This window comes from Ptychodera flava, chromosome 4 (genome assembly GCF_041260155.1).
Source record: "Ptychodera flava strain L36383 chromosome 4, AS_Pfla_20210202, whole genome shotgun sequence".
Lineage (NCBI taxonomy): Eukaryota > Metazoa > Hemichordata > Enteropneusta > Ptychoderidae > Ptychodera > Ptychodera flava.
The window spans coordinates 51305-61962 of NC_091931.1; positions in this window are offsets into that span (position 1 = coordinate 51305).

Below are 10658 nucleotides of genomic sequence, written 5' to 3' on the forward strand. Positions count from 1 at the left end.
CATGTGACTTCGATGACCTTTGATCTTGCATATATGTATATGTCCATAACTAAGTAAGCACAAGTGCTACACCCATCATATTTGCCATGATGGGAGACCTTATGACACCACATCGTGTACCACATTAATTATGTGCATATCTAATTCTGAGCCAACCGATAGAAGTAGAGGTCTGATTTTTGGTATGAGAGTAACTAAGCGATACAATTTTTTTTGACAAAATGTCATTTAACCTCAATAACCTTGAATATACGTATATGTCCATAACTTAGTAACCACAAGTGCTACACTATTCATATTTGGTATGATGGGAGACCGTATGACTAAACGTCATCAATTATGTGCATATCTAATTCACAACTAGCCAATCGAGCAAGAGGTCTGATTTTTGGTATTTAGGAATAACTTAGCATAAAAATGTTTTTGACAAAATGTCATGTGACCTCGATGACCTTTGACCTAAAAATACGTTTATGTCAATAACTAAGTCACTACAAGTCCTACACCCTTCATATTTTTTATGCTGGCAGACCTTATGACACCACATCCTGTACCTCATCAATTATGCGCATACTTAATACTGAGCCAGCCAATAGAGCTAGAGGTCTGATTTTTTATATATAGGGATAACTTAGTATAAAGATTTTTTTCACAAAATGTCATTTGACCTCGATGATCTTTGAGCTTAAATCTGAGTATATGTCCATAACTAAGTAACAACAAGTGCTACACCCTTCATATTTGATATGATAGGAGACCTTATGACACCACATCTTGTACCTCATTGATTATGTGCATATCTAATTCTGAGCCTACCAATAGAAGAAGAGGTCTGATTTTTGGTATATATGCACATAATTAATGTGGTACACGATGTGGTGTCATAAGGTCTCCCGTCATGCAAAATATGAAGGGTATAGCACTTGTGGTTACTTACTTATGGACATATAGATATATGCAAGATCAAAGGTCATCGAGGTCACATGACATTGTGTCAATAAAGTTGTATTGCTAAGTAATCCCTAAATACCAAAAATTAGACCTCTTGCTCTAATGGCTGGTTCTGAATTAGATATGCACATAATTGATTTTCTGGATTTTGTCAAAAAAAGTTGTATTGCTAAGTTGTCCCTATATACCACAAATCAGAGATCTAGCTCTATTGGCTGGCTTAGAATTAGATATGCACATAATTGATGATGTACAGGATGTGGTGTCATAAGGTCTCCCATCATGCCAAATATGAAGGGTGTAGCACTTGTGGTCACTTAGTTATGGACATATACATATATGCAAGATGAAAGGTCATCGAAGTCACATGACATTTTGTCAAAAAAATCTTTATACTTAGTTATCCCTAAATACCAAAAATCAGACCTCTAGCTCTATTGGCTTGCTCAGAATTAGATATGCACATAATTGATGATTTAGGGATTTTGTGTCATAAGGTCTCCAATCAAACCAAATATGAAGGGTGTAGCACTTGTGGTTACTTAGTTATGGACAAAAACGTATAGAGATTTGATTTTGGTATATAGGGACAACTTAGCAATACAATTTTTTTGACAAAATGTCATTTGACCTCGATGATCTTTGAGCTTAAATCTGAGTATATGTCGATAACTAAGTCACCACAAGTGCTACACCCTTCATATTTGGCATGATGGCAGACCTTATGACACCACATCCTGTACCTCATCAATTATACGCATATCTAGTTCTAAGCCAGCCAATAGAGCTAGAGGTCTGATTTGTGGTATATAGGGACAACTTAGCAATACAACTTTTTTGACAAAATGTCATGTGACCTCGATGACCTTTGACCTTGAAAATACGTACTTGTCCATAACTAAGTCACCACAAGTGCTACACCCTTCATATTTGGCATCATGGCAGACCTTATGACACCACATCCTGTACCTCATCAATTATGTGCATATCTAATCCTGAGCCAGCCAATAGAGCTAGAGTTTTGATTTTTGGTATATAGGGACAACTTAGCAATACAATTTTTTTGACAAAATGTCATGTGACCTCGATGATCTTTGAGCTTAAATCTGAGTATATGTCCATAACTAAGTAACCACAAGTGCTACACCCTTCATATTTGGTATAATGGGAGACCTTATGACACCACATCCTGTACATCATTAATTATGCGCCTATTTAATTCTGAGCCAGCCAATAGAGCTAGAGGTTTGATTTTTGGCATATATTCATAACTTCGCAATAGAATTTTTTCGACAAAATGTCATGTGACCTCAATGACCTTTGACCTTGAAAATACGTATATGTCCATAACTAAGTAACCACAAGTGCTACACCCTTTATATTTGATATGATGGGAGACCTTATGACACCACATCGTGTACCACATTAATTATGTGCATATATAATTCTGAGCAAACCGATAGAAGAAGAGGTCTGATTTTTGGTATAAGGATAACTTAGCGATGCAATTTTTTTTTGACAAAATGTCATGTGACTTCAATGACCTTTGACCTTGAAAATACGTATATGTCCATAACTAAGTAACCACAAGTGCTACACCCTTTATATTTGGTATGATGGGAGACCTTATGACACTACGTCATCAATTATGTGCATATCTAATTCTTAGCCAGCCAATAGAGCTAGAGGTCTGAATTGTGGTATATAGGGATAACTTAGCATAAAGGTTTTTTTGACAAAATGTCATTTGACCTCGATGACCTTTGATCTTGCATATATGTATATGTCCATAAGTAAGTAACTACATTTGCTACACCCTTCATATTTTGCATGATGTGAGACCTTATGACACCACATTCTGTACCTCATCAATTATGCGCATATCTAATTCTGAGCCAACCGATAGAAGTAGAGGTCTGATTTTTGGTAGAAGGATAACTTAGCGATACAATTTTTTTTGACAAAATGTCATTTAACCTCGATGACCTTGAATATACGTATATGTCCATAACTAAGTAACCACAAGTGCTACACTATTCATATTTTGTATGATGGGAGACCTTGTGACACCACGTCATCAATTATGTGCATATCTAATTCAGAACCAGCCAATACAGCAAGAGGTCTAATTTTTGGTATTTAGGGATAACTTAGCGTGAATATTTTTTGACAAAATGTCATGTGACCTCGATGACCTTTGACCTTGAAAATACGTACATGTCCATAACTAAGTCACCACAAGTGCTACACCCTTCATATTTGGTTTGATTGGAGGCCTTATGACACAAAATCCAGAAAATCAATTATGTGCATATCTAATTCAGAACCAGCCAATAGAGCAAGAGGTCTAATTTTTGGTATTTAGGGATAACTAAGCAATACAACTTTTTTGACAAAATGTCATTTGACATCGATGACCTTTGATCTTGCATATATGTATATATCCATAACTAAGTAACCACAAGTGCTACACCCTTTATATTTGGTATGATGGGAGACCTTATCACACCACATCGTGTTCCTCATAATTTATGTGTATATCTAATTCTGAGCCAGCCAATAGAGCTGGAGGTCTGATTTTTGGTATATAGGGATATCTTAGCATAACAAGTTTTTGACAAAATGGCATGTGACCTCCCATGTGATATCCCGTCAAGAAAGTAAATAAAGACGAGAATGTACAAATTTAAATTTGCCAAAGATGGAACAATCTATACTTGGCAAACATGAATTTAAATGGGTTTTCTTTTTAAACGAAATTTACTATTCAATGGGTCAGCAGAAATGTGATCGGTCAAATGCCTAGTGATGTATTGGACTGGCGCGGTTCTACGGGGATTTTAATTTTCTGCCAGAGGCAGTTTACTGCCGAGGTAGTAGATACTTAATAAAGTCTCGTACTGCTCCTGAGTTGTCATGACAGAACGGATGTCTAGTATTAACAATTAGGCGACCAATATCTTGGTAAGGTTTGCAAATGCTGACCACTAAAATTGGCTTTGACTAGTAAGTCGGACGGTGGGAATCGGTGACAGGTGTATCCGATAAAGAATAGACAATTTACCGTTCATATGAGCGTGAATAAAGATGTCAGCGGCGGGACCAGGGTAGCTTATTGTGCGGTTAAACAATGACATACTTCGCTACCTCAAGTACGGTTATTTGAATGTCAGATGGTGGCGATTGGACGGCAGGTGCTCTAACTCAAAGGCCATAAATTACACGTACTTAAAGTGCGACGATTGTAATTTTACTGAATTGGCTGACGGGGATAGGTATGCCATGAAAGAGATTGAAAATTTCCCGTATAAGAAGCGCCTTAATTTGAATCGCTGTCGACCCGCAGCAGACCACAAGTGTGTTCGGAAAAGGGTGGTCATTTTCCATACCAAAGAATGTGGATCGGAATGACCGTCAGCGGGCAGTTATTAAAAGTTTTACACGGAAAAAGGATTGACAATCTGTCGTACCTAAGGTTCGTGAAATTGACTGACTCTAAGGGGGCAGCGTGTGACAAGTGCCCAATAAACAGCTGAATATCTTCCCTACCTAAAGTACGACAATTTCAATGGTCATATACAGGCAGAAGCCATCAAGTATGCCGCAACAGTACTACCCATCTCCCGTTGGAAAAGTAAATAAAGACAAAAATGTACAAATTTAGTTTCCAAAAGTCGTATGAAATGCGAACGAAGTTTAATGTCGGACAAGAAAAACTAAGAAAGGTAACATTAGCAATAAATAATAATAATAATAAATGTATAGTCAGGGGTCAATTGTCATTCCGTGTGTTTTGAGTGAAGATTTTTGCTAACTTAGGTCATCGAGTTAGTTAATGGCCAAGGTTTTCAAAAAACATTGTTGGCAATTTTTCTGACAACTCTGAAGGTCATTTCAAGGTCATTTCCTTAAAATTGACAAAATCGGTTATTCTTAGACATGAAAAGACTTTTTATGGCCAGTTTGCCACTAAATTCCGTTTGGAAACATGCATTTTGATGTGGATTATTCCTAACAATAATTAACATTGAGGTTTGTTGAAAATAAAATGGTTAGGCCAGGAAGAAAAAATAAATTGTTCATCGGAATCGCCACTTCTACTTTGGCATATTTGGAAATTTTTTTTTTTTTGATCCCGGCAAATTCTTACTTCCGCATTACAAATATTTTTAGTACTGCCGCTGGTGGCGCCCTACACTGTGTCGGGTTTTCGCGGGCACGGAATTTTGAATGAGACTTCATACGTGCTCGGACTTAGTTGACCGCCAACACGTTGTTGTGACGTCTGAATTTGGCGAATCACGACGCAAAGTGGGTCGATTTGGCCAGAAATTTGCTCGTTTTGTAAAGGTAAGTACATGTCACATCAAGAGTATTAATTTGATCGCCAACATTCGACGTGATGGCCAACAGTTAGTTCCAGAGACGCTATTCAGTGTTTGTCCTGACATTACGTTCGGCGATTTGTTCAACAAGATCGTGACAGCAGATATAGATGGACGGTGCATCTGATTGAATGAAAATTGCATCGAAAGTATAAAAATTTACGGCAATGACAAAACACATGGTTGCGTCGATGTTAAAGTACGATCTGAATGATGACTATATAACTTCATTCCGATCACAGTACAGTGTTGTTAGACCATTGTGTAAAATGTGTATATATAGTAGGTAAAACACTTGAAATCTACACAGAGGTTTTTGACCAAAAATTCTTCTTGGTTGTGAAAGTATGACCCTAATGTAGACAAAGAGGCCAAACATGGGGCCAAAGTAAAATGAAAAAACTCAGATGCTAGGTCCTACCAGGACAATATTAAAGGACAATACTGAATTGTTGAATTTCAGTGATTTGCTGTACATTTCAGTTTTATTCTGAGAGAATTTTGAAATGCTCAGAATATGTTGTGCAAACACTAACTGTGAATGTAATGGCCTATATTATTGTTGGGAAATATAGTATTGAATTCAGTTACCAGTATCAGTGTTTCTTGTCTGAGATATTTCTGGTAAAAAGGGAAACAATTATCTTGCCTTGTCTGGATGTGTGCAAAAATGCCAGAGAACCGCGTTTACCTTCGGCCTAAAAAAATAAAAAAAAAAAAATTTTCGCTCGCCGCTCCTGGGACTTGGTCCAAAAAATCCGATGAACAAGATTTTTTTTTCTCTGGCCTTATTGCATTAAAATATGTATAGAACTACTTTACCAAAGGTCAATTGAAAGTCAGTATGAAATTTCTGCTAATTTTTGTAGAAATGACTTCCATATCTTAAAACATCACAATTGATTATCTTGTATACAATTTCAGATTCATAAAACGTATACAACAGTCTCAGGAAGTTAGATGTCGAACATTTCCTGTCAAAGGTCAATGACTTTTAATGCCATAATCTCTAATCTGAAGAAATTTTAGTTATAAAAGTAATACGATCACACAGTTACTTTAAAACTCATGTTCATAACTCTGCATGAGTGACTTTCAAAAAACGGAAGATTTTCATGCTTAGGTTGTTAATCATTATCAAAATCATCTATAAAAGTGTCACTTATAGGAGTTGAACAGTTCTGACTATTATCAAAATCATCTATAAAAGTGTCACTTATAGGAGTTGAACAGTTCTGACCATAATTTTCATCAGCCTCATAATGACAGTGTATTTCCGTACATGTCATTACATGTCAGAGCAGATATTTGTTTTGCATATATTTTGTGTACAAGAACATCTGATCAAATGCACGGCAGCTTCAGGGGCAGGAGGAAGCATGCTTACTATGGGTATGAATGTGTTTTCCTCCAGCTTCCTCCTTTTGTTTGCTGGAGGTGGCAAGTCGGGTTTGGCAATGATATCATTTTTCATATCATTGTTTGATAATGGGCTCTGAGAATTGGTTGGATAAGACTGCCTTTGGTTGGTGTGCTTCTTGATATTGATATTGCTTTTCTCAAAATTTTGGCAGCTTTGAACAGTACTCTTACATGTTCCTCTGTACTTTCTTCAGCAACTCTACGGCGCGCCAAATGTTTCAAAAATATTTATCGTCAGTAAAAATAAACTGTCAAATTTTTTTTCTAAAAAAAGTCTTAAACGTGTATAAATAATAAAGAAAAAAGTTCTTTCGTCCACTGATCATTGCATTTTATTAATGTACCTTTTCATAAAAATAGCATTCATTAGAAAATACGTGTCATTAAATATTTGAATGTGTCTGTACAGATAAAAATGACGTGCAACCGTCTTTCTCGATTGAAATAAAAATTCGATGGAATTACGGAAGAAAATAAACGAGAAAAGTATTACTGCAAAAAAGGGCAGAATGTTATGTAATGCTTAATTGTAAAATATTCTTTGAACCGTAATGAGAAGATAAACTGTTTGCAAAAATTTAGAAATACCACACTCCCATACTTATTGACGTACACATACACGTGTATTTGATATAAAGGAGCAATGAATGGTGATTATAAGGGAAAAAAATCAAGTAAACACACAAAAAATATTGAAATGATTAAAAACAAAACCACAAATAGTACTCACACTACTACCAAAAACCAAAACGAACAACCATTAGGTCTGACTAAAAAAAGAAAGAGAATCACAATTGAAAAGTCGACCGAGATCGCGCCGGCGTTGAGGCTGAAAAGAAACCAAAACGAGGTCAGCTTGGAAAAAAACCAAAGCGAGGTTACAAAAAAAACACCAAAACGAGGTTACAAAAAAAAAAAAAAAAACTCAGTAGAAAAAAAAGGAGGCCCGTTCGAGAAAAGAAAACAGAGTGGGACACCCCGCAGAAGAGCCCAACATGAAAATTGAATAATTGTCAATGTCGTCATTGTTACAGTTTAATGCCAGAGGGTTTTGGATCATCACACTCGGATGTTGGACAAGATATTTTGGGTATTTCAGCAATAACTCTCAGCCCTTAGTCTTCAATATCATCTCATGGACGTCCAAGTTACCGACACGTCCCATTCTATATTAAACTGTTGCAAGTGGACAAAACACTCGTGGTGGTTAGTCGGCTGCCAGCGGTCCACTCGCTCATGGCGTGCCTCAATATACACTCGAGGTGGTAAGCCAGCGGCCGGCGGTCCCGTCGCTAGTACAGTAGGCCTACACGCCGGCAACCAGCGATCCCCTCGCTGTACAGTGTAGGGCCGCCTCTCCCAAACCATAGACAGTCTAGGCCCAAACCATGGAGTCCTACCCCAACAAAACGATGGCTAGCCACTAGCCCACGGTTACGTGTGGTTCGATACATAGCGGCCGCTTTGTGGGTATGCATAGTAAAATTGCATACCACGCAGCGGCCGCTATGCATCGAACCACACGTAACCGTGGGTTTAGCCTCTAAACGGAGTGTGACAAAGGCAAAAATACTCTCTGTTTAGATTCGAGGCAACGTTTTCACTAGTGCATGTAGAACGCGAACGCGCCCGACTTGACAAACACTGATCAAGCAGCCGCTATTTCTCTGTATACTGTAGCTCCGGGTGGCAGGGCTGTGAGTTACCGGCGTTATACGGCCAGGCCGTATAACGCCGGTAGCGCACAGCCTAATCCTGCGTACATGTCGGTGTGTTCCCGGCGTTATACGGCCTCCACTACTGTGGTGGAGGCCGACGGGAACACACAGACCTGTACGCAGGGCTACTCACAGCCCTGCCACCCAGAGATATGTATAAAGGCTACTGCAGAAATATCGTAGCTCCATATATTGGACTGTGTGAATATAAAGTTTTCAGCAATAGGGATCGACATGTCTTGTATGTGCCGGTCGAGCCCTGCGAGTATAGTGAGAGTGTCTGGCGTTGCGAAGGCCGGACACTCTCGCCATACTCGTAAGGCTTGTGCCGATCCTGAGGGATCGCGGTTGCAATGCATCGCTCGTCATGTCGCGACCATGGAAAACGATGGACATTCTCTCAACACGCGGCAGATTTGTTCAAAACTATTCATTTCATCATGATTTGGGTGGTCTTTGAGGATAGACGAGGAATTATACCAAACAACGAGGTGGTTTATTATCATGGTATATACACGTAACTGTGTAGAAATCATGTAACGGCGATGACAGAGCGGCTCGATGGGAAGGCCTGCAGTGCCCCCCTTGTCATACCGCGCCTAAGGCATCCATATGTTCGCAGTGTTGCTATGAAGGGTCATGGGTTGTACGTCTCGCTCGTGATCTGACCTGTGGACTGCCTGAAATTGGCTCAGTTAACTTGACTCTCTGGAACTATTCACTGTTAACCTGGACGTTCTTTAGGTGATATTGCCCACTTAACTTCATCAAGTACGGTTTCAAGTAGCTCTGCTCGCCAGGGCCCAGCCAAACAGAGCTAGGTTTCAAGATGTCAAAGTTATCAGTCGGAGTCGGAGCTATCTCTATCACTGCTCAGGTATGCAGTGACAGTGATACTGCAGTAGCAGGGCAGTATGTAAGAGTGACACTGCCTGCAGGGAGTAGCTGTATTAAATTTGATAATTTTGACAATATTTTTGTTCAGTTTATACAACTGCGTTCTTGTTCTACTACCTACAGCATGTTGAACTGTCCAGTATTCAGCTAGCTTGCTATCACAGCCTGTGTTTGTTACCATGCATTTGTATCACTGACAACTGACTGTCAGTCTGGACTATAATGAATTATCACCTAATACATATTTATATATATATATATATATATATATATATATATATATATATATATATATATATATATATATATATATATACAGACTTTGTCGACAAACTGAATATTTGTGTTTGACCATGCTGTAGGGAGACAACAAGAAACTGCGTTTACTACATAGAAATATTGCAAAAACCATCAACAGTTGCAGCTTCTGCCCTGTTACCAGGCTCAAGTGTGGTTTTTTATGACAAATCACAAAAATTTAGATTTTTTCGAGATAAAAGTCATGAAATGTGACAAAATGGTTCTAGATTAAATTTTGTTAAATTATTACTAACATTACAACAATTGGATGACATGAAAATGGTATTCATTTTTCATTGAATTACCTACAAAAACTTGGAAAATGTAAAACTCAAAAGGGAACCGAAAAATTTTCAAGTCCCCCCCTGCAGGCAGAGCAAAATTTTAAAGTCCCCCCCCCTCTACTACCCCCAAAAATTTTCGAATCCCCCCTGAATTCCTCCAGCCCCCCCTAACCATTTTTGTGAACGCAGCCTTACCTATTAATACAGAGCTATCACCTTGCTCTAATGCTTTTTCGTAGCGCAATTTTGCTCACTGGAGTAGACCTTTGTGGCAAGTATTTGCATAACATTCCCTATGCCAACTATCACCACAAGCTCGAAGGGAAGAGGAATCATCATCTCTAAGTCTTGAACATATTCTTGGAAAGATATCATCACACAATTCACCTCTCTGTGAACAAACTCCAGTACTGTGTCATATGCGGTGGGATTTGAATCTAGCTCACCACTTGCTTCCTGAGATATCAGGCCACTAAATGTCGAATATTCCGTGACATTAAAATATCGATTAAATAGCCTTTGGATAACGATTTCTGAGAAACTACTAACACCGTATATGACTTATCTCTTCTTCTTTAACCCTAAATAACCTACGGACTCCCTGTGTCTCAATGAAGGATCAACCTATTGTTAATGAATCAGTTTTCGTACTCAGTATCAATGTTTTAACAATAGGTGCCTTGCTTAGTACAACATTGTGC